We start from the raw sequence: 24030 nt of genomic DNA, 5'->3' as shown, positions 1-24030 counted from the left end.
AACTTTACTTACTAAAGTTAGTATCAAAACACTTACTTTGTCCATGAGTTTCGATTTGCTTTTTCTCTGGCTTCAGTAGGCTCTACAGAAAGGCAGCTCTGTGCGTCTTGTTTTCTGCAGCCGGCCCTTCAGGTTGGAAAGAACAGCTCAGCATGGCCCTCTGTCCCGTGTACGGCCTTCCTCTCCGTGGGCAGGATTACCAAACCCGACAGCAGCTCGCAAAGCGACGCGAGCAGTACTAACCTTTTCTGGATGGAATGACTTTATTGCTCAGAATTTCAGTTCCGACATGGATTGCAGAGGTTATTTTTCCCTTCCTTGACTCGGTTCTTAGAAGTTTCTCATTTAAGTCCCGTTCCTGTCCAAACTGATCCAAAAAGAACAAGTCACTTGAAATTGCTAGAGAGCAATGAGAACATCCTTTAGCCAGAGGAAAAGTTCGTGTGTGGAGTTATCAGATCTGGTTTGTATCAAAAATAGTAACTGCAACAGCACAGGGCTCAGGAGACCATTGTGATAAGACAGCTTCTTGAATGCTGAATTGTAGTGTCTGGGCTCATCATAGAATATTCTGCTCGGTTAGTTTTGGGCTTTTAAATTTACATAGACGAAACATATGGGGCGAGGGGTGTGTGAAATATGGATGTGGGGCAGGGGAAGAGGTCTGGTTAAATATTCTGCTCTTGCTCAGTTTCTAGCTTGTCACAGTATTTCAGGTAACAGCATTCAGACATCCATTGATTCCAGTATCCTCAGTTCTCTGTCTTACCTGTACTACTTGTTCTTCAGCGACATGTATTGATTTCCTTTTGCAAGTCAAAATTGAGATGGATATCTCATACACTGTTGAGAGCAGAAGAGACCAAGACAAACGCATGCCCAGAGAACTCCCTTGGTCAGAGTTTGTCTGCTTACCCTTTTCCTGGCAAACTTAAAGCTGGCGGTTGAACAGAAGACTGGTAATCAAAACCAGTGAAAGTGGTGCAAATCTTAAATACCAATGAGGGGAAACTCAGAAATCTCTCCCCGCTGCCCAACAAAAACCTAAACATTCCAACCCTATAAATATGATTTGTTTTCAGATGTTTCCCCCCTCCCCAGACTGTAGTTCTGTGTGACAGTTCACCTGAGCATCAGCAAACAACAACTTTACTTTCCCCACGCTCTACCCTCTTACGTAGTTTCATGCCATTCACACCCTAGACCAGTAACCCTCCTGTGGCAAGAAACCAGAATATGACAAAGGAGTAAACGTCCCCAAGTAAATAAAGTTCAGCTTCAGGCCTTAAATTCTTACAACTTACCAACTTAGTCTTGAGTTTAAGGCTGTTGGGGGTGCTTTTATGAGACACTTTAGCTCTTCTAAAACACAGCTGGAGGCTTTTCAGATGGAAACAGAATGCACACATGACTGTAAGATGTTTTCATCTCTATAGCTTCAAGCCAAAAATTTTCTTATCTCATAAAAACTAACTATTTCAAGTTGTCTTAATGATACTTTTAGGGCTGTACATAACATGATTTACAGCTCAGTCATCTGCTGAGGGAGTGCTCAGGTTTCTTCTTGAGATAAGCTAAGTGCTGTTTGTCAACTTGTACTTAAGCTTACACCCCCCCCCCACCCCCCCGTGCTGCGGCATGCACAAAACCTGCAAGTCTTGACTAGTTTTCATCAGCTGCTGTTCGAGTACACTAAAAACGATAGTGTGTCACGGTACAGGCTCTGCTTTGTTCCTCTGTAAATTACAGAACAGATCCTCCTGGCTGCAGTGAGGCTGGTGTCACCTCTAGTCTCTTTTTATAATAGTGGGGGTGGGGGACAAGCAATTTGTGACAGCTGTCACATCTGCTAACCATGTCAGAGCAGAGGAGAAGCTGATCAGTGGTTTGCTGTACCACCTGAAGAACGTTTTGAACGAGCTTTAAGCTTACATGGAACTTTAAATCCACTGTTAATGCTACTCTGCTGTTCCTACCAGTTTGGTCTTGGTTCCTGTAGTATCTGATCAGAAACATCCCCTCCCCTTGTGCTTCTTGCTTTTGGCTGAAAGGTAGTATGGGACTGGGTCCATTCCCCCATGGGATTTTTTCCCTAAGGCTTGAAAATGTTTCTTGTACTTCAGTTACCACCAGAAATTTAGAAATCTGATTTTTCTCTCACAGTTCCTTGTGTAGATGAATCACCCTTGAAAACTCAAACTAGACTGCTCCAGAATGGCTGTGTTAGAGGTGGTTTCATTGTATTTACCTTTGTTCGGTTCAAAGCAATAGCATTAGGCTTGGGTTTTTTGGTAACTTAATTTCCCCAGTCTCTTCCCCAGGGAATACCACAGGTAGAACTTACTACAGCTACTTGTAAACTTAAAAGAGTAAGGAGTAGCATGCAATAGCTTAACTCTGAAGCTACTCCCAAGCCTAGTTTAGTAATATTTTTCATCTCTCCCTGCTCCCACACCCCTGCTATGGTAGTAAGTGTCAACATGCCTCTGAGCTGGAGTTCTTAGTGTTAAATAAAAATCAAAAACTTACTTATCGGGAAGGATTGAAACGTGCTCCTGAACTTCAGCCTGAAGAAAGACGAGCCACCCCTTGAGCTGAACGTGCATAGAAGAGGCCAGCAGCTGTTTGTGGGTTACGCAGGGATTTTGCAGGGGTTTTCTGTTGGAGCCTGCAGACTTCCTTAGTGACCTGCTGACACCAGTAGCCACACACTGCTTCAAAGATACCTCAAAGACGAAAGCAGGTATTTTTTCAATTAGTGAAGATTATACTGCCTGTAATCATCTGTCCATACTGTAAGTCATCCCATCCATGGCTCTAGACCTACATATCCATGTGTCCTAACCTTCCCTTTATTTGTTGTAGATTTTGGATTCAGTAGCTCTACTTTAGTAACTAGGCAGGAAAGGAAGAGCCCCAGGTAGCTGGGCAGTAAGTGAGCTGCAGCCAGCCACATGCTCTCATTTCAGATGAGATCTTTTTATTGTATGAAAACCCATCCAGGAGCTGGAAAAAAGCCTTGTGGAGCAGCTTCAGGACCACTGCAGTAGTTCTGACCTCTATGGATAGAAGCGTGGGGATGAAGGGCAGATTTGTGATCCAGGATCTTCCTCAGCCTCTATCCTCCCTGCAGGAACTGGGCCAGAACAAATGCTAAACCTGCCTCAGTGGGGTGCACAGAGCTGCTGGCCTGCTTACAAGGGAAATTTAGCAGCTTGGACATCTGGAGAGCAAGGAGCACTGAGCTTCATGTGAAGGGAACTTACACTGAGTGATGCTGGAAGATGGGGACTTCCAAGTCTTCTGCAATTACAGAAACAAATCTGAACTCTGCATCTGCTACAAGGCAGAGCTGTGAGAAGAGCAGGGGGGAACACAAACCACAACTTGGACATGTTTGAAAGTATGAATGAGTCCATCATTGATGTGAAGATCAATCATAAGGAGTCAGCAGCTCTCCTGTGAGCACTGCCTGTAGGTGGGCCATATACTCACCTCAGAGCTCAGGGTGATGCAGAGATTCAGGTGATGTGAAGAAGTGAAGGTCCCTAGTCCAGGAGAAGCATCAAGATCTTAGCAAATGATAATGGGGAAGGGAGGGGCAGTGGGGCAGTCAGAACATCTGGTCAGCACCACACAAGTAGCTGCCGTGGTAGCTGGGCCCTCTGAAGGGGCTGATGCACCAGAAGTGCAGGCAGGGCCTGCACCCAAGATCCAGTGAGCAGGAGCATTTGGCTGTAAGCAAGGAGGTGCTGCTGGCCTGCCAGAGCAGTCCCTGGCAGCAGCCCCACACCGGGCCCAGGTCCACCTTAGACGTGGTTCTGGCACCCCCAGTCTGGAACGGGTGCCTTGCTTAGGGGTGGATTTTGCTCAGGATCATCTTTAACATGGCACCCGTGTTCCTGCCAGGTCTGTTGGAGTGAGATGCTGCTGGGTGCAGCAGAAAAGCTCCTGCAGTTCCCCCTTCCCTGCCAGGATGCAGAGAAAGCTGAGATGAAAAAGAAAATACTAAATTTGGGGGTGGAAAAACTCTCTCTACTTCGAAACCCTTGAGAGCAGGATTTTGTTCCTCTCACTTGCCCACAGCAGTGTTCTGCCTAAATGTTTTTCATGCAAAATGAGGCCCCTGGTAGTGTTTATTTAGACTGGGGTCATCGCCTCTCTCCTGTATAGCAGACGCCTGGTCTACCCGTGATCCATAGCTTTAGCCGCTTGTCTGGTGGAATATAAAAGGCGGCGCTGAGTGTAGCACCTCTGCATAGGGGTCCCGTTACCTATGTGAATTCTCAGTGCCCCAGCCTCACTGCTGGCCACATCACCATCTGCTTTTTGCCAAAGATGGGACTCGTAGCCATCGTGGCTGTTGCAGCGAGAACCGTGCCATGGCGTGGGGCCTCTGGGGCTGCGGAGCGAGCTAAAGCATCACAGCCCCCCATCAGTCACTGACACTAAAGCCAGGCAGCCAAATGCCATTTAGAGAAATTACCTTAAGATGTCCCTTCCTGAAAGGGATTGATGGTGCAGGAGAACAAACAGCATCAGTTGCTGGAGGGAGAGCTTCCTGCTGGGCAGACAGGGAGGGGGAGCTGTGTCCTGGGAGGACCCTGGCTTCTCCTGCCACCAAGATGTCATCAATCATCAACGTGAGATGGAGGAGAAACTGAGCAAAGTACCTCAGGGATGTCACAACTGCTCCCGTATCCAAGCACAGCTCCAGCCACTGAAGGAGCTGTTGAGGTTTGAAGGAAAAATTCAGCTTTGATGAGTTTTTTTTTTTTTCTTTGGTTTGTGAGGATCAGTCTTAAAGGCAATGTCTCACTGACGTGGTTCAGCTGCCGGGCCGGGTAACCAGCCTGACTGCGGCAGAGCCCGACACCTACGTTTGGAGCTGCCCCAGCCCCTCTCCAGGCCTGTGGTGCCCGTCCCCGCGTGTCAGCCCGCGGCCCAGGGCCGGGCTCCACCAGGGCCTGAGGCCGGAAGGCCGGGGGGGATGGCGGGGGTTGGGGTGTGCCCCTTTCACGTTCTCAAGGTCTCCCAGCGCCTCGCTGGTACCTTCCCCTCTCTGCAAAGCCGGGCTCCTGCTCCGCTCCGTGGCACCTCCCTGCAGCCCGAGGCTGCCGAGCCGCGCAAGGACGGGGGCATCGAAGGAAGGGTCCCCGCGCCCCCCCGGGGCCTCTGTCCCGCTCCCCACCTGCCCCCCCGCGGCTGCGGGGAACACGCGGAGCGAGGGCAGCGACACCCCGCCCGAGTGCCACCTGCCCCGCGGGGGCTGCCCGGGGTGACGCCGCAGCCGCTGCTCCCCGCGGGGGGAACCGGGGAGAGGGGCCGGGCGCGGCGAAGGTGCCGGGGCCGCCTCTCTTCCCACCCCCCCTCGCCGCGCCGCTTCCTTTTATAGCGATGCGGCACCGCGCCCGCCGCCGGCAGCCAACCTGTGGCCGTGACGCCGCCGCCCGGCAACCCGGAAGGCCAGAGCTGCGCCCCGCGGGCTGCCCCGCCGCCCCGCCGCACAGGTAGGCTGCCCGCGCCCCCGCCGCGGGCGGAGCGGGGAGGGGAGGGGCGCGGCTCGGCGGGAGCGGGGCGGCGGCGGCGGCGGGCGGGCGGGCGCCCCCCTGCCCCGGCGGCTGGGGGGAGCGGGGGCGGGCACCTGTGGGCGGCAGGACCTCGCCTGAAGGCAGCCGGGGCGGAGGGCAGCCGGGAGGACCCGGGGGGCAGCCGGTGGCGTGCGGGGACGAGGTGGGGCTCGCTCCCGCCCCGTGCTCCTCCAGCGCGGGCAGGCGCAGCCCCGCGGAGGGTGCCCGGCCCCTGCCCGGCCCCTGCCCGGCCCCTGCCCGGCCCCTGCCCGGCCCCTGCCCGCCGCGCCGTCCGTCAGGCCGCGGGCAGGGCGGCCGGGGGGAGCCCCGCGTCGAGCCCTCTTTGGGCCTGGAGGCCGGAGCCGCCGCCTCAGTTTCCCTCAGTGCTCGGGGTCTGCGCGGCCGCCCGAGGCGGGAGGTGCCGAGGTGTCTGCGAGGGGCACGGGGGTGACAGAGCCAGCGAGCGGTGTAACAGTCCTCACGGCAACCAGCGCGATCTCTGGCAACCGCCGGGTTGAAACCGAGCAGCAGTCAGCGGGGGCTGGTGGCTTCGGGAGGAAGCCCCGGTTTGGTGCTGCGTCCCGGGCTCGGTGGGTGCTGCTCGGGGCCGCCCTCACGGCCAGCGGGGCCGGTGGTAGCTGCCTGCGGCTTGCACTGAGCCGGCTGCGTTGCATTTGACTGTCCCCTGATGCTCAGACCGGTGCCAGGTCGGAGACTTCTCAGTCACCATCATTCATGCAAATCTTGCACCTGCTACTGACTAAACATCTCAAAGTTCAGCCCAGCAGCCAGAAATGCACTGGGCTGGCCGGCGAGGAGGCGAGCACTTCTGCTTTGGGGGATCCGGTACTTCCTTGTCTGGGCAGGGACGGTGGTGGGGTTGTGATCGTGACTGTGTGTGAAAACTACCCCTCTCTTAAGCAAGTTGTAGGGTTTCAAAAGGGTTAGTGGTGAAATAGAGAGGAAATAGCACAGAGCAACCCCCAAACCATGAAGATTAACTGGCTGTATGGTTTAGAGTGGCATTACCCTTTTGCTATTTAAAAATGAACTCTTATCTGTAATGGTCATTTTTAAATATACATGACCTAGAAAGCCACGAGGGCTACACTGTTTATACAGCGTTTTGTTAAGTGTGTGATTAAAACAGTAGAGAGGTCCATCTTTTCATTCAAACAAAGCAAACCCCACATCTGCACCCTGAACCGACGAGTGTTTTGATTAGAGGTGGGATTTCGCTGGAAGTGCAACGTTGTCTTTGTTTTAGTGCTTGACTGAAACCAAGCCTGACAGCAGGCTGACGCCTGTTTAATGTCAGGGATGCCAGTACTGCTGCTCTGGGGAGGGGGGAAGTGTTCAGGGTGCCCACATTAGCTCTGAGGGACCCTCCTGGGTCATTTTGGTGCTCCACCCTGCACGAAGAGCTGCTTGGGGTCTTCGTGAGAGGTAGCGTTTGCTGCACAGCTCCTGCTGCCTTCCCCGCTCAGCAAGGACTGGGAGCCTGTGCCTGTCCGGGCAGCAGAACACTCTCAAGCTGCTGTTGCAGGCAGCAAGCAGTTCCTACCTGCTGCTTGCTCTTGCTCGCTTCGAGCACTGCTCAGACCGAGAGGCCTCGTTAGTGCGTTTTCGACTGGTTGTCACCACGTGCTTTCCCAGGGCGCACCAGAGGTCGGTGGTGTGGTTTCCTCCGTGGCTCGGCAGGAGAAGCACCCCTGGCATGATGGAGTTTCTGAGCAAGTCTGAGGCAGTGCTCTGCATGGAGACTGGGAAGCGCTCAGCATCCAGCAGGAACGGTCATACCAACAGGACTTTTAAAAACGTTTCCAATAAAGTCTAGAGCATCCATTTCTCTAACTGAGATCGATAGTTCAGACTGCTCAGCGGGGAGCATTTGCGATGGATTTTTCAATAATCTTCACGGCATAGGTCGGGCTTGAAGAAAAAATAATTAGGCCTCATTCTGTACCTCTAAATGTGAGCGTGCCCAGTAAGAGCAGTGGAAGAAGCTGATGCACTGAGGGTAGTTAAAAGCTTAATGCACCTCTAGAGTGTGGGAGCGCACGGCCACTCTTAACTGCTATTTCTTTTTACTCAAAGGTATCGGAGGATAAACAGTGGTTCACAAGAATAAAGACCAGTGTTTGAGATACTTCCTGTGCTTGTTGGAGAAGAACAAGGCCAAGAGTGTTTTGAAAGTAAAAGCATATTTCCTGTGAAAAACTTTTGCTGAAGCGAAGGGTGAGGTGGCTGTAGGGCTGGAGTCACAGCTGTGGTGATTCAGGCCGGCCACGCTGGCACCTGGATGGGGCTGGCCGGGTTGGTCTGAGGCGGAGTGGAGGGCACCAAGCGCTGGCCTGTCTAAACCTGCAAATGGGGAACAGGCACAGCATCATGTGCTCCTCTTGCCTCACTGGGAACAGGAAGAGAGGCTGTGTCCTCTGTCTGCAAACAGCCTCAAGAACTTGATTAGAGACTACAGGTTGGTTCATCTGCAGGTATAAACTGGCCTGCTCTGGTTGACTAAATACATGCTCCAGCGGCTCAGCTGAGAGCCAGCGCAGGTCTCTTGGCCACCCAAGCAAAGTACATGCAGGAGTGTGATCCCATCGTGGGTATCAGGACTGTTTCTGTAAGCTGAAGGTCATTCCTACAGTGCTCTCTCAACCCTGACTTAGAAGGGCTTGTCTCTGAGGTTAGCTCAGTCCAAGACCTATCTTCCTAATCATCTGGTTTAGGTTTTCCTTTAGTGCTTACCGTGTCTGGGAGCTTGCTTATCTGCTGAATCGCAGCCCTCCTGCAGACCTGCACGGTTCCAGCAGGAGCTGAGCTGGGCTGGCTGGCTCCCAGCGCTGTCTCTCCCCTGCAGCACCACAGCTCTGGGGGAGGAGGCGGCCGGAGCAGAGCGCAGCGCTGACAGGCTGCTGGAATACAACTGCTGGAGCAGGGATTTTAAATCTGCAGTCAGCCTGTATCTCGCAGTGGGTAGAAAGCACTTTGCACGGTGTGTGCAGTTACTCAGCTGTTGGAAACCTTTGTTCTGTGCTGCTCTGTGTGGAGCTTGATATAGCTTGGATTTTCTTTTGGTGCCCGAGTTCTATTACTGTCCTTGCTGTGTATATTTTAAAACTCTTCCCCCCGGTGGTTTTTTTTGTTTTTTGTTTTTGAATACTGCACACATGAATTTATTCCCTTATTTCTACGCCAGAGATGCTTAAACTGAGTGTATGTGTGACCTTGTGGTATTAGGGGCATAAGTCTAATAGATAGTTTTGGTTTGCATTCCCAGAGGTTTTTAACATGGTGTAAGCTGCTTTTCTGTCATTAAAAATTTAGTTTTTATAACATGCTGGGTTTGGTATCTGCTTTGCAGAAATGCTGTAAGATCCGCTGCAGGGTATCTAGTGAACAAACTCTTTATTTCTCAAAGGCTTGCTGGATAGAAAGGGAAGAATACCAAATCTTCTGACTACAGCAGAAGACTAGGAATTTCATCTGAGTCTTGCTAAGACAGTCTTTGTCTCTGCCAGAATTAGGAAAACCCCCCCGCATCTGCCTTGTTCTCAGTCTTGAGGTCAAACCTCGTGGCCACAACCCTCTCTATTTAAGAAAAAAATATAGACGCTAGTTGTAATCTGTGCTATGAAAATCTAATCTGTGACCTAATTTGTTGTGATACCATGAAGAACCTGTCAGCAGCAATCACTGTAACCCGTGGCACGGATGCTCTGCCTGCTTTCCAAGAGCGCTTGTTTGTCGTGGCCTCAGAGGGAGTGGTGTCACGCCAAGTGTGTACATTTGGGCTCCTCCACTGCCAAATTTGGGGAATAACATACAGACAACTCTCAGATCACTGTTGTTATTCTTTTAAAATACAAGTGGCATGGGCAGTCTTCCTATGTGTGGAAGTGAACCTCTTCTGGAGGCGAACCCTGCCGAACAGGCTGGATTGAAATCTGTGGGAAGGAAAATGAGATGCCACCAAAACTGGACAATTTTCTGTGCGTGTTTGTAATAGCTGTTTACCTGTTAATTGCTCATTCACCTTGTTTGTGGCAGCGACTTGGACGCACCCAGCTCCCAGGGTGAGTGGTTAGAGGAGTGACTTGTCTAAAAAAACTTGGCACCAGTGTGAGCTGAGGTTTCATGGGCTAATTCTCAGAGGGCAAAACTGGCTGGCTTCTGGTACAGCCCCTTTGAGTCAAGTTTGTTCTTTAAGGAAAAAAACCAAGATCTTCTGTGGTGTGTTACTGAAACCATAGCACTGCCAATCTTGTTTGGCAAGGCTAGAGAAGAAAGGAAGGTTTTACAGGTTGGGAATAAATAAATAATAGGCTGAAAAACTGGGAATCATATTCCTAGGTCCCTGCACTGCTACATCTGACAGGGAGAAATCTCAACTGAGGAACTACTGCTCTATCAGACAGCAGAGCTGGGCTTCCGGTTTGATTGTTCTAGAAATAACAGTTCCTTTTTTTTTTTTTTTAAATATTACCTTTAAAGTGCTTTACTTGAAAGTACTAAATTAAAATATGCAGGGGCATGCATGCAGTCTATTAATAACTGCTAAGCTCTGTGTCTGTGCTTAGTGAGACACCATCAGTCCGTTCAGACTTTGACTAGCTGGGTTTTTGGAATCCAGTAAGATCCGTGTCCAAAATGAGGCCATAATCTATAGCCTGATGCCTTCCCTGCTCACCCTCACAGGAGCTACCTGTGCTGCTGTTAAGGCATTATCTCTTACACTTTATTTGAGCCTCCTCTTTGTTTTCAGTACTCGTACAGGTCTTGTTCCCTCACATACATTAGGTATATGTTACCATAGAATACACCCATTCGAGTAGTATTTTGTAAACTCGGTGTCCTTTTATCCACCCTGGGCACTCAGTGCTCAAGTTTCAATGTGTTATTTGTTGATTTTTGTGCACTCCAAGCTTTTCCCTCCACCCACTCACTTCCTCTCACAAATTTTTCCTCACTTCACCACTTTTTCACACGTTTCACATGCAGGGTTGCCACTCGTTGTGGGCAGGGTCAGCACTTCGTCTGCCGTTCACCACTGCGGAAGATGGGCAACAGATCGGTGTGCGAGAGGAGGAGCAGGGGCAGGGAGAAGGTGCTTGCACATGTGGGGGGCAAGGTGCAGTGGCAGGGAGCGGGGATCTGGATGCAGGTGTATTTTGGGGCAAGAGGAACAAAGGCTTGTCAGCAGGGTGGATGTATGGGTGGAGGGAGTGAAGGTAGAAGAAGGTGGATGGTTCTCTGTGTGTTCAGAGTTGGGGTGCAGCAAGATGTCTGCATGTGCACTGCTGGGAGATGGCAGGGCACGTTGTGCTGGCACATGTGCAGGGTTTGAGGAAGGAGCACGCTCCAGACCAGAACGCATCCAGGCCCGAGGCCCTGCTCCCTTCTTCAGCCCAGCACAGGCAGGCTGGTCTGCCTCCAAGACTCGTTCTTGGAGCTTGATAGCATGTTTTAATGTGCAGGATTTTTCTATCTGCTTCTCATTTCTAACAAAGGTTTCCCACCTCCCCTTGGACAACACCGATTTCTCAACCACACAGGGTGCATCTGGCAGCTTACAACCTGTTAAAAAGAGGGAAAAAAAACCCACCATGAAAATAGCATGTCTGTAGTTTTAAATAAGGCAAGGGCTAAAATTAGTAAGAACAGGCCTATCTGTGGCTGTGCAAACCAGCGGAGAGTTAACATTCATCTGATGCTGAGCAAGGCAAGAAAGGTTTGCAGCTTGCACATCCTTCGCCTTGTCCCACTGCTGTCCTTGCAGCTTCTCTTCCCTGTAGGGCTCAGTCGCTAGTCAGCAGAGAGCTGTACAGACGCTGCTAACCTTGTGCCAATACCAGTGCGACATTCAGCACTGCGAAATGTTAGCAATAGCCAGAGTGTTTTTATCACAGTCCTTTAATTTCTTTGCTCGGCTGCTATGGATGCAGCTTTGGATGGATGGTGCTAAGGTCACTTGTCAGAGCCCTGGATGTGGCCAGAGTCCCATGCTGGGGCCCAGGTCCACCCACTGTTTCCTTGGTGAGAAAGGTGCCCCCAAGACACTTTTTCTTGTTTCCTTTCCCCAGCTGTGGTTTACTTTCCTCTGCTGTAATTGTGTTGCTGTTAATGGGGCTGCAGTATAAACCAGTCGCTGAAATAATTCACATCACAAGAATAACTCTAGGTTGGCTTGGTTCTTTGCAGGTCCGTTTTTCATTTTACATCCTGGCATTGTTTTCATTTGCAACATGACCCATGCAAACAGGTATATTTGTGCAAGTTAAAGTGGGCAGGGCAATAGACTAGTGGGAAAGGGTGGAAACACTGGTGGAAGGGAAAATGATATAAAAAAACGTCTTGAGTGGCTGGGAAGGGAGTTGTGGGAGGGGTAGTTGAGTTGTTTGTCCGTGCTGGTGAAGGTGACACAGGGCTGATGATCTTTGTGGGGAGGTGATGTGTCTGAGGGAGGGGACAAGAGCAAGAATCTTCCCCTCCTCTCTACCCCCCGCCCAGGAACCGCTGTGCTAGGCCCTGTGCCCACCACCAGAGATAAACTCCTGGGAGTGGATGTTCTTCCACCCCTAGCATATCCAGAGGAATTGGAGGTCACTTGGAAATCAAAATTAAACAATGCCTTAGTGCAGCTTTGAAAAGTTTACTCAGAGGGCTGGCATTACTCCAGTGCGGTTAAACTGATGACCTCCCTCCCGTACCGGTGCAAGAGAGAGGGCTCTGGTTGGGCTGTCAGCAGCCCGTGGTGACTGCAGAGCTTCGTCTTAGGTGGCAGAGCTGGATTCCCACCCCGCTCACCTTGCTCCCGTCGCAACAAAGGCAGGGAGGGCTGCACTGTGTCAGGCACGTTGCTGCCCAGCAGCCTCTGGTGGGGATCATGCTGGAGTGAAGTGCCCAGGCTGCTGCAAGCAAGGGGCAGCGCTGAGGGACCACCCCAAAATGGGAACAGCCATGTGGTTGTTCTCTGGAGGACCGCAGCAGCCTGCAGAGGACCTGGAGTTGGCTTGTTTCCCTGGGCCACCCCTCCTTTGAGCTGCCCCGTGGAGGGACAACTGGAGCCTGTCTCTGTAGGCATCATCCAGCGGCATGCTCCTGGCAGTGGACAGCTGCTGCCATCGGGGTAGAGTTACGTGAAGGACAATTTATGTTCCCGCCAACTCAGTGTCTTGCCAGAGACACAGGGACAGTGAGTAGCGTGATGGGGAGTATCTCAGCAGTCTGCAAACTCCAGGGATGATTCGGGTTTTTGTGGTGGTGAGTCTGGACTAGTCAAAAAAACTTAAAGGGAAAAAATAGGAGCCCTGTTCTCAAGACTGTTCTGCCAGTCCCAGAACTGATGAGGGCAGATGCTCCTGCCTGTGAATCCTAACTCCCTCTGAAGGACTAGCCGTATGACCAAATATGATCTTCTGTGCATTAGTAGGTCTGTCTGGCATCCTGCTTACATTGAGGCGTTAAGAAATATGTAGTGTATGCGGCCGTGTTCTGGTTTTAGTGCACTCTGGGTATCGTAGATATCCACTGGCAATGGCGTACAGCAATCTGTCAAATGAGAACTTTGGTAGGATTCCCTGTGAATGAAGAAGCCACTCGCATCTCTCTATTTAAGGGTTGAGAACAAGTTTCTTTCCCAGGATTACTGTTTTGAAAGGAGATTGATTGTTTCAGGAATGGCTCTGAGTTGCAGAACTTGTACAAGAACTTCTTGTGCCCAGAATCCACAGCTGATCAGACATCCTGGTCATTGGCATTACTATTGTTGCATTTATAAGCAAAAATCGCTTTGGGTCCACCTGCACCTGATCTAGATCTGCTGCTACCCAGTTGTATGCCTGCACATAACATAAATCACACAACACCTCTAAAATCCATTTATGCATTCAGGATATGATTACTTACACCTAGGTCTTGTAGCTGCTGTTCATACAAAAAAATAGTCTTTTAAACTTGCTGAGCTTCTGTTGGTCTGTCATCTTTTTCTTAAAAAGAAACTACTTGATGTGAGAAGCAGTTGGTGGATGTACTCAGAACTCTTGTTCTGCAGGGGAATGCCAGCTGGGTGGAGATTGTGAACCCCTGCATGCTTTTGCACGGGGCTCCCAAGAGATCATGTAGCTGGTTCAGGACCAGTAAATTTTTCCCCCTCCAGACTCCTGCAGCACGTCAGTCAGTTTGAGGAAGCAAGAGAGGGGAGTGGGGGCCCAGAAGGAAAATACTATGCTTGAGTGAGCATGTAGAAAAGGACTGATCCTGATAACCTTGTGTGCCTGCTGATCTCAGTGGCAGGTTGGAACGCTTATCCAGAGCCCTTGGAGAGGACCATTCGATACAAGGCCACAAAAAAGATCGTGGCTTATCAGCACATTGCCTGGGTTTGGAGCTGTTCCTGGGCAGTTTTCATAGAGCTGAGTACGGTCATTTGCATATTGCATCGCGTTTGAGCATTTCCTCTTCCTCTTAACTCTGTTGGGCACTGTTGTACGTGTGTCTGCGAGGGAAGTCATGTTCTCGGTCAGCGCCCAGACTGGTGTAACTTCCCCTGGGCAGTGGCTCCAGAAATGCAACCCCTTCTCCACCAGCCCTGCTGGGGAAGGGGAAGGGCAGAGGCTGCTCTGCAGGGGGGACCTCGGCAAGGGACTTCACTTGCGTTTGTTCTCATCCCCTGGTTCCTCGTGCATGAGACAATCTGAGTCCTCACGTTCCCCCTGTCATGGGATGCTCACCAGATGGGGTTGCTGCAACAGGGGATGCTCATGTCCACTTGAGAGGAGCCATGGGCTTCCTGTGAAATCCCCCTGTGAAATAATAACACACACCCCATCCAAATTACTACCCACGTGTCCGGCATGCCCCAGCCTCTCGTCAGCCCTGCCGCTGCGGAGACTTTGGGGGGCAGCCAGAAGGTGTCCTTGCTGCTGGGGGAAACCAGAGCCAGCGCCCACGGGCACTGCCTGCCTGGGGGGGCAGCATGGGAAGCTGATGCCCCTTTCACTCCCCTCTGTTGGGACCTGTACTGCCTGCTGAAGTACTGGGGGCGAGGAGGAATTTGAGCCTTTTTTTCTGCCCCCAGTGCCCTGCCTGCCTGCAGCTGTGCCAGTGCATCCCAGCCTTGGTCCAAGCGCAGGTGGTGGTAGTTAACACGCAGCTGAGACCCACTACCTTGCCAAGTTGGTCCTTCTCCGAAGCTGCTCCAGGCCTGCCCTACCCTCTTCTGCAGGATGGAGCCCAAACTGACACTCAGGCTTTGTTGGGTTTCATTAAGGTTTGATGTACCGGGAACTCATTTTCTGTAAGGCAGTTGTGGATGTGTCCTAAACATTTATTTAGTGTCTTTCTCACAGTGTGCTGAATAATTTCTGAGCTGGAAGAGTGGCCAGAGCCTCTGCCTGGGAACCAGGCAAGCTACCCCCTCTTGGTGCGTTTTGTTTTGTTTTGTTTCCTGCCCTGTTTTGTTGGGCTCCAGTCCTACTGTGAATTTCACTGACATCAGTAAAACACTGACAACTCCCCCAGGTGGAGCTCAGCAGGATCAGAGCTCTTTGGAGATGAAAGCATATCTGATGGTGCGAAAAGACATATTTTCAGAGGTCACTGAAACTCAGTCCCTTATCCCAAAGCCTCCTTTTGCCGTAGACATTATTATTGCAAGTACAGTAGGTGAATTTAGGTTCCAGCCCCATAAGAGAATGTACCAGTTAATACAGAGAACTTTAGAAATTGCCCTTCCTTTCTCTGATGTCACTTCAAACCCTTGAGTGTACAGAAATTAAAATATATTTGATGAACATGCTAAGCATTCATTGCACATTTCTCTTCCAGTATCCAGCTGACCTCAAATCCTGAATGAAATGAATTTGCATTTGTTTCTAAAAGTGTCTCATTTTGTGAATCAAAATGTCAACACATTTGAAAATGGTCCCACATGAGATGTTTGTATCTCTTGGAGTTTAAATTGCTGGATCAATTTCCCATTAATACTAAGGGTATTTAAAGGACAAATTCTCTGCCTACTGCAGTGAAAATTTACCCCAAGGTATGACATTTCACCTGCCACTGAGTGTAAGATTGTTGAATATAATGGACTGGAATAGCTAGATTTGCACATATTGGTAACAAAAGAGGGTGAGCAGCAGATCCCACTATGGAAAACCTTTCCTCTTTTTTATTTTCTCTCCTCCTTTTTCAGCCATCAAAACTTGCATCCTCTATGCAGTTTATATTATTGCACTATTCAGAAGCCTGTGTCTGAATTTGGGCACAGTATAATCATGTACCACATGAGTGGATAAAGAGAGCCTTGAAGAGCTTCCACTCAAAAGGGCGTGAAGAAATGGGAGCACCAGGGTACATCCAAGGTCTCATAGCTGAGCAGCAGCCGCAAAGCCTGGCTCCAGCTTCACCGGTTCCTGTGCTGGACCACAGAGCTACGAGCCCCATCACATGCTCTTCTGGTTGCAGCTATGCCGACTGACAGGGCTTTGCCACAGCTTGTCTCCACTCCTCAGAGTGGCTCTGTCCTGAGTTAGAAGAAAGGAGGAGGACAGTTGGCAAGCCTCAACCCTCTCCTCCTCGGATGAAATGTGGGGGCAACTGGAATGAGCTTTCAGCAAGCTAAAGCAGACAGTATAGCTTCAAATAATTTGAACTCAGGGGCATGGTGAACGTGAGCCTGCACTAAGGCATGTTTACCCGAGGAAGTGCCAACATAACCTAGGAGAACATACCATAATATTGCACCATGCTGTCCCTCCCTTGCTCTATCACGGAAACCAGATGCCAGGATGGAAAAGCACTAGGAGCTGAGTAAAAAAGCTTCAAGTGTCAGAAAGCCCTGCTCAGCCCTACCTTCTGCTGCAGGCCATCTATGCTTCCCGGCATTCCCTGGTCTCCTGCCAATTCCCATCAACAGCTGTGGTTTGTGGTTGTAATGCTCAGCATTTGTCTCCTCTTTCTCCTAGCAGACCTGCATCAAAGCTAGATGTGCAGCATGTAGCAGTTTGGGAGTCCCAGGACTCCCAGAACTGGCCTCCAAGCATGAAATCCAATCCTTCTTTACTCCTTTATCTTCCCCAAGGTCTGAGACACCACAAGTGTGGGTTCGTAAGCCTTCTGGGCCCTTCTGATGGAGTTTGTGAGGAAAGGTTATAACAAAGTACTTCGTAATACATTATTTTGTTTCTTTTAAAGAACAAGAAAGTGCCAATAGTAAATGTAAGGCTGGATTGCCAGCCCAGAAGCAGCCTACTTAACTGCCCTTAGTAGATGAAATGTTCTTCACTCTACCATGCTTCTTCCCAGTTTCTGTGGCTATGTATTACTGTTGAGAGTGCAGTTTGAGCAGGAGCGGCTCCAAGATGTAAGTAAATGTCTGTTAGGAATCCCACTCCCTGTTTCAGAAGGCCCCAGAAGTTCATTAGATGTTTAATAGCTTCCAGTCACTGCTGTGCTGGATGGACCTGAACTGGTGACCGAGAGGGGAAAGGTTCTCTCACACGTTTACAAACCCTGAAGCATCTGTTCCCCTGACACAAATTTGTCTAATTTCCCTAAACCACTGATGACCTGCCCTGAAATGATACTCTCATTCCCTTAGGAAATCCCTTGGGCTGATATCAAGTAGATAGTTATTTTTGGGTTCTTTCCCAGAGAGAGTGCACTGTATTGCTCTGAACGCTACACACCAAATAAATATATCATTGGACTGTAGTAAAGGCCCAAAAAGCTTTAGTGAAGGGGAAACACATTATTAATAATTAAGGGTAGTTCACTGTATTGTTTTTGAGCCAAGTAAAGCTAACAGAGCTTTTTTATAGCAGAGATAAAAGTGTAGAATATTGAGACTGAATTGATTGCAACATTTAATGGCAACATAAAAGTCAATTAATGAATTGCAATGGTTAACTCTGCATTAAAGTGAAACATGCAGCTCTCAAGCAATATATTAAGCATTTTTAAAGATTACCAAAAGCGAAGAGACAAAAAACCCCAATGCAAAACCCCTTATTGACTCATAAATGCCTATATTATTTTTTCCTGGGAAACTCATAGGACCATATTTTTAAATCATTTATCCTAAAGCTCTGTGTGCATGTATGTATGTGTATGCTTTTCCCTTAGCACCTTTTAGCATTAAATAAAGCCTTTACATGAAGTTGATCAGTGATTAATTCTAGCAAAACTCTTTCAGGGCTGCCTGCAATTTCTTGTGGCAGGGAGGACAGTAGTGCAGAGAGAACAGGCTTTGACAGATGCCTTGGTAAGAAAGGCTCTAAATGAGTAGAGTTCCAAACTGCTACGTGTTTGGACTGACCCATGGGGTTTATTATCAACCCAATTACAGTTTCCTAATTTAAAAGTATATTATCTATTTCTCTGCAATAGCAGAAGAACATAGCATTGAAAAGAAAAAACAGAATCTTTGGGTGGAATAGCTATACTTCTGGAGGATGAAGAAGGTTTTAAAATGTTCTGCATCGAACAAATTAAAGGTTTATTGCAGAATAAACCTGCAGCCATTCCTTCTCACTGACAGTCATTATATTGTAATTTCATCCCTTTGCAGCCTTTCCAAAACCATCCATTTCTTCTGAAACCTTTGTCCAAGCCTCAGTCTGACACAAGGTCTTTTCCTGCACTGCATTCTCCTACTCTCTGCCTTATCTCATGGTAGCCATTCATTCTTCCAGCAGGGACACATGTCCCTTCTTTGCCATCTGGCCACATTCAAGTCCTCTGAGTGCAGTCCCCTCTGCACTAAACCCAAGCTTGTCACACTCATCTGCAAAACCTTTCACAACTCAGAGCCAAAGTCTGTCATCTGAACAGTAGTGTTATGCCTTAGGACAGAAGTGACCCCGTTAAAAACATTTAGAAGCATGCATACTTAGGACTGTCTCGCTGCCCTTATGTTTCTCTCTGCTCCCACGTGGTTCCCCAGGCCCTTTCACACGCCTGCTTAAGCTGGTCACCTTTGAGCGAACCACAGAAGTGTTGTATTCTCTACATCTGCCCTGACCATTCTTTTAAAGTAAAATTCAACAGATAAATAATTAGGATTAAAATAATAATGGAAACATAATGGGAACATGAAGAAGCCAGTACCATTTGCCTTTTCTTGGAAGACAATAAGATATAATTGGAAAATAAAGAGTCCTGTGAACAGTGGAACTAATGAATCCTAATTTTCTCGTGATTTGGATTCTGTGCGCCCTGCATTTTCCACTGGAGCTTTCTCACTGCAAAACCTCTAGGCCCTTCCCTGTTCCCAGGTCTCCTCTTCCCTGCCCTGTTCCCGGTGCCTCCACTGCAGTTCCTCCCAGTCTCTCTTTTACATCTTGCCAGCTGGGCAAGAGATGACACGTGCAGATTGACTGGGCAGTACATATGCTGCTTAGTGTCCAGCATCATAAACCAGATTTCCAGGGGAAAGCAGGTGATATGTCCTGGGACAGGGAGAGTTGCTCCCTCAATTGTACTCAGGTTAGTTGGCTTAGGACTAGCGTGGTGACTGCTGTAGGACATCATATTTTGCCATGTGGAGACACCTCGCTACAGTGGTAGAAAACAAATGTCCACAGCTGATCTCAGTATTTGTGTTTTCCTCTCACCTGTGACTTAGACTGCGAGCTGCTTGGAGCAGGAATTGCACCAGTGTTTCTGAAAAGCACTCTACAAATCTTTCCAACTTAGTTTTTTACATAGAAGTTATTGAAGATTAACGGTATCACTTTAGGCACTTAGAAATTAACAGAACAGGAGGTACCACTGACAGGCTACCTAGTCTTCTCTCTTACCATCATACAAGAAGTCCAAGGCCAGAAACATGATTTAAGCTTCTCTAAGTTACAGCCTAGTACCTCACAAGAGAAGGCTATTTTGATTCTTTCCAATTTTTAGTTTGTTCACTGCCTGAGACAGGAATCATTTAGAATAAGGAGTACATGACCATGTATTTAAAAACCCCACTGTTTTGTGATGGATTCCTGCAGAGGCAGCGTGGTCACAGTGGGAAGCTGCTTGTTCTACTCCAATCATTAAGATAATACGCACCTAAGCTCTGGCTTGAGGAATCCAGATCTCTCAAATGGGACTGTGTCCAGGTTGGTATAAACAGGCACAGAATGTTTCCTAGGTCACGCACAGGGTTTATCAGCTGGACGTGAAAAAATATTATCTTTTCATCAATTGGGTAAGCTCAGAATAAGTTTAAATAATTGCAATGTGCAATGTCAGCTTTACTCCCTTTTCTTGCTAACTGAATATTAAACAGCTGCATCTGGTGCTAGATTTAGTCCTAGATGCTGTACTCATGCTCAGGAAAAAGGAAGAGAAGGACGTCTGGTGTGCAGTGTTCCAGTTGCTCAGCAAAGGAAGTGTTTAAGTGCATGCCTAACTGCTTTGTTTTATGGCAGCCTTCATCTGCACCCAGTCTGTCCCTCACAGATTACAGTACGGGGAAAAGTCCTGGCTTTCCATTTCCTCTGCTAGCAAACTCTTTTTTGCAGTTAGAAAGGCTTTTGCTTATGTGAGCAGTAAGGACTCTGTTCCTGTCCTTCTAGCTACCCACTTCTTAAAATGATCATTCTCAAAGACTTTACTTTGCAAACCAAATATACCTACCATGCAGGTGATGGGTGACTGCGAATTTCTTACTCCATAGAAAGAGTGCTACCCACCCACTTCATGAGGTCACTGGATGATCTGCAAGAAAATATGTGTACTGGTGGGGAAAGGGTTTCTTTGAAATTCTTTACATTCAGCAATTTGGTGCACTAAAATTATTTTAATGTCTGCTGCTCTATGGAGCATATTGATGGAATTGCATGAAGGTAACAGTGTAATGGGATACAGGAGATGACTGCATCGTAACAGTGTTATTTTAAAGAGGTGGATATAGTTGGTGTGCCAATAACTAAATTGTAGGTTTTTTTCTCTCATTATTCAGTAGTCTCATACTCAACATCACTTAGATCACAAACGAAGATGAATTTGGCTTATAGTAGCTCCAGTGAATGTTGCAAAACCAGTCCAGGTTTTGATCAGCTAAATTGAATTCTACTTTTCAGATGAGAATAAACAGCCAGGTCCTTTCAAACCAAAGTAGTGGTGCAAGGACAGAACAGTGGCAACTATGACACTGCAGCCCTGTGGGGTGCTGAGCACCCTCAGCTTGTGGTTGTGCCACCGGAGACTGAGGAACACATCCTATGGGATGCAGCCTGAGATGCTTGTCCCTGCTCATGTCTCGCCCAGCGATGTTTAACACTGCTGTTTTGTGAAGTCCATGTTTGTTCACTGAATTTTGAAATTGGCCCCTGAGACTGACGCTCTTCAGAGCCCTTCCCTGAGGTGCTTTAATTAACTTACCTATTTCCACCAAAAAAACGCAACATCCCCTGTGATCTGAAGAGGAAACTAAGTACCACTGTAGCAAAGGAAACACCTGAGACCAAGTGAAATGGTCTCTTAACAATGTCCCTTGGCAACACCTAGACACAGCCCAAAAATCACTTATGAGCCAAATGCTATTCTGAGGATTTCTAATAACAAATGAATTAAGCACTTTGGGGAAAAAAAAAAAAAAGCAATAAACAAAAAAACCTCCAGTGATTACATCACTACAAAGGTTGTGATCAAAGTAAAATCTCATGCTTCTGAGGTAGGCAGAATTCTCAATGAAATCGATGAATATTTGTTTCCATCAGGGCAGCACAATTGCATTTGCTCAAAAAAAAAAAACCAAACAAAAACCAGAAAAAAATTGGGTTCCCTTCCAGAGAGTAATGAAACAGTCTAGCCCTCTTAAAATATTGCCTTCCCTGTTCTCTGAAACATTGATTCTGTCCATTAACTGGAATACTATTATGCTGTTGATTGATCTCAAACACTTTGGGGGGGCAGGGAGAGGGGAAAAGAGGCTTGTGAGAAAGTTTCAGTTCAGATATATGGTTTATTTCCTGCTGTGGTCCTGGTGGTTTACTTTGTTTAATAAACTGGCTTGACTGAGGGCTAATAGGAGGTCAAATGAAATACCTGCCACTCTACATGGCCGCCCGATTTCCAGCCTCCTCTGTCTTAGTGCCTTTAAGAAAGAGCTTCGCTAACTGCTACTCAGAGTCAATAAATTCAGTGACATTTAGGAGCTTTGCTGGAGAAAGGTGCCTTTCATAGGAACAAAGGTGATGACCCAGCACCTGCTGAAGTGATCATAGCTTTTCCAGTACACTGAGTAAAACTCTGCTGAAGAATGGGTGCATCTTGGGTTTTTCCTCACCTGAGTGACATAAATTCGGAAGCGCCATCTGTGGCCGTGACCTCCTGAATTTGGGAATGCTGGATTATCTCGATTGCTTAGCAGGCCTCTTCTCTCGCTGGCCATCTTACCTGTTTGCTAGCAGCATAGGCTTTACCACTGCAATTGTGCAAAGTACTTCTCAGTGCAATGGTGTCCATGCAGTGGTTGCTGAAGAAATTCTGTATTTCACAAACGTTAATAAGCAGCTTAAAGATCTCAGTGTCTAATACTGTGTTCTGCTCTATTCTGTAACAGGTCTACTACTCTAATTTATCTTTCTGTTTTCCAGTAGAGATAAGATATGATTAAAATAGCTGTAGTTCCTCTTTCCACCTTCCCTTATGCTTACTGGTCTACAGTCTTCTTTCTACAGGCTTAGCACCTGCCATTTTCTCTTTATTCCTCTTTTTGCTTCCCTGTCTCATACAGATGAGCTGTATTCTTGAGGAAAGGCAGCAAAATGTGAAAACAAAAGAGCTTTGTATTGTAAAAATCACCATCATCTTTGATCACGGTCCAACACTGAACCCTCCCATGTCATTTGACTTAAAGAAGTGTTCAATAATCAAGAGCATGCTGCATATATTAGCTGAGGCTCCCCATACGAAGAGGCCATGCTGATTGTTTGCAGGGAGCAATTGCATCAACAGATGAGTGAACTCAAAAATAATCTCAGACTTTGTAATGGCAGAAGAGGAGATGACTAATGTAATTAGTCATCTGAAGTGACTGGGGCACGGCACAAGGAGATGACAGACTTTCACCAGGTCTGTCAGAGTAAAAAGAATGAACTTCCCAAGTGCCTTGGTTTCCCCACTTGCCACCTAAATATAAAAATGACCCTCTACGGGGAGGGGGGATGCATTCTGAAGTTGTGAGTGCTTGTCTCCATGCGAGTGTAAAACATTGTAATTGTTTGGCATTACAGTATCTGGAAGCACTTCATACATCCTTGTAAGCCTCCAATGATTTGACCTTGGCTTTTTGTTTTGTCTGCGCTTTTCAGAATTTATGTAGATCATTCATATTTTGTTGCAACTGTTTATATTTCTGAAGAGCTACATTTATATCAGAGGATTTGTACTATCCAAAATGAAAGCCCTAAAGGACACTGTAGTGTGAATGTGTCTGCCTCTGCAATCCCTCATCTACTAGCTGTGCACTTGAGAAGGTGGAGAAATCTGGAAGGCAGAGGGCAAAACCTGATGTTAGCTTTATCCGAACTGAAAGGTGCTGTGAGCCACAACAGTGTAACAAGGGATCTCTGCAAAGCTGCCTCTCTTTTCCATTCTTGAAATTTTGCTGTAAGAAGTCTCCGCTCTTTAAAAATTAAAAAAAATAAATCTTTGGGCATAGGATGCTTACTTTCTGTTTTCATCCATGTAATGGAAAAGTTAGTGGTGTTCTCCCCCCCCAAGACAAACAAGGCTGTTGTCAGTGGACAGTGCGCCCTGTGGTCCCTGCTGAGTACAAATGGGAGAGGATGAGGATGACTTCCTTTTCTCCTTTTGACTTTCTCCCCTAGGCTACCATTAAGCTTAAAAGTAGCCGAAGTATTCTAACTGTGCATGGCACCTAAGGGCGGGTTTGCTTCTTTGGTTTTATCTACCTGTCTAGCTGTCTATATATAAAGTCATCTTTTGTCACTGGTATATATGCACATGCATACAGTGCATATACCTCCAATAGTACATTTGGAGCTTAATAATCTTTGCTCTGTGAAAATGCTCTGACCTGTTCTCTTTCCTAAGTGTCAGCTATACCTACCTGGCAGCAATACTCCTACTAACAAAACAATCCACAGGCACTTAGCAGCATAAGAGCAGTTATGTTCTGTTTCCACTCCTTTATTTTATGATAATAGCTAGCAAATATAATACCTAATTTTGTTTTTTATATTTATCACAGTAATAACCTGGTAAAATAATTTTCTGTTCAGAAGAAGCAATTAAGAAATTAGAAGTGAAGGCAGAACTAATAGAAAATTGGTGGATTTTTTAGTCATGCAACATTTTCCAGAGTGTTAAATAATTTTTTTACGCTTCCATATTATGTGGGATGTGGATGTCTTAGTACACAGCTGCTGTTAAAGCATCAGCGATGCTCAGGGTCTGGGTATTCTTACTTGTACTTCTGAAAGAAGAGAGATCC

The 24030-nt window shown here is 47.7% G+C and overlaps 1 long non-coding RNA gene across 1 annotated transcript; it reads right to left on the bottom strand.

Annotated features, from left to right (window-relative positions):
- Positions 1-36: 36 nt before the first annotated feature.
- On the bottom strand, positions 37-2704 carry LOC141951557 (uncharacterized). Its single transcript, XR_012631381.1, has 3 exons — positions 2530-2704; positions 244-367; positions 37-126 (listed from the first exon to the last, which is right to left on the bottom strand). It is a non-coding gene; the product is annotated as an uncharacterized LOC141951557 (long non-coding RNA).
- Positions 2705-24030: the final 21326 nt, after the last annotated feature.

This window comes from Strix uralensis, chromosome 1, assembly GCF_047716275.1.
Source record: "Strix uralensis isolate ZFMK-TIS-50842 chromosome 1, bStrUra1, whole genome shotgun sequence".
Lineage (NCBI taxonomy): Eukaryota > Metazoa > Chordata > Aves > Strigiformes > Strigidae > Strix > Strix uralensis.
This window is presented reverse-complemented; position numbering and strand designations above follow the sequence as displayed.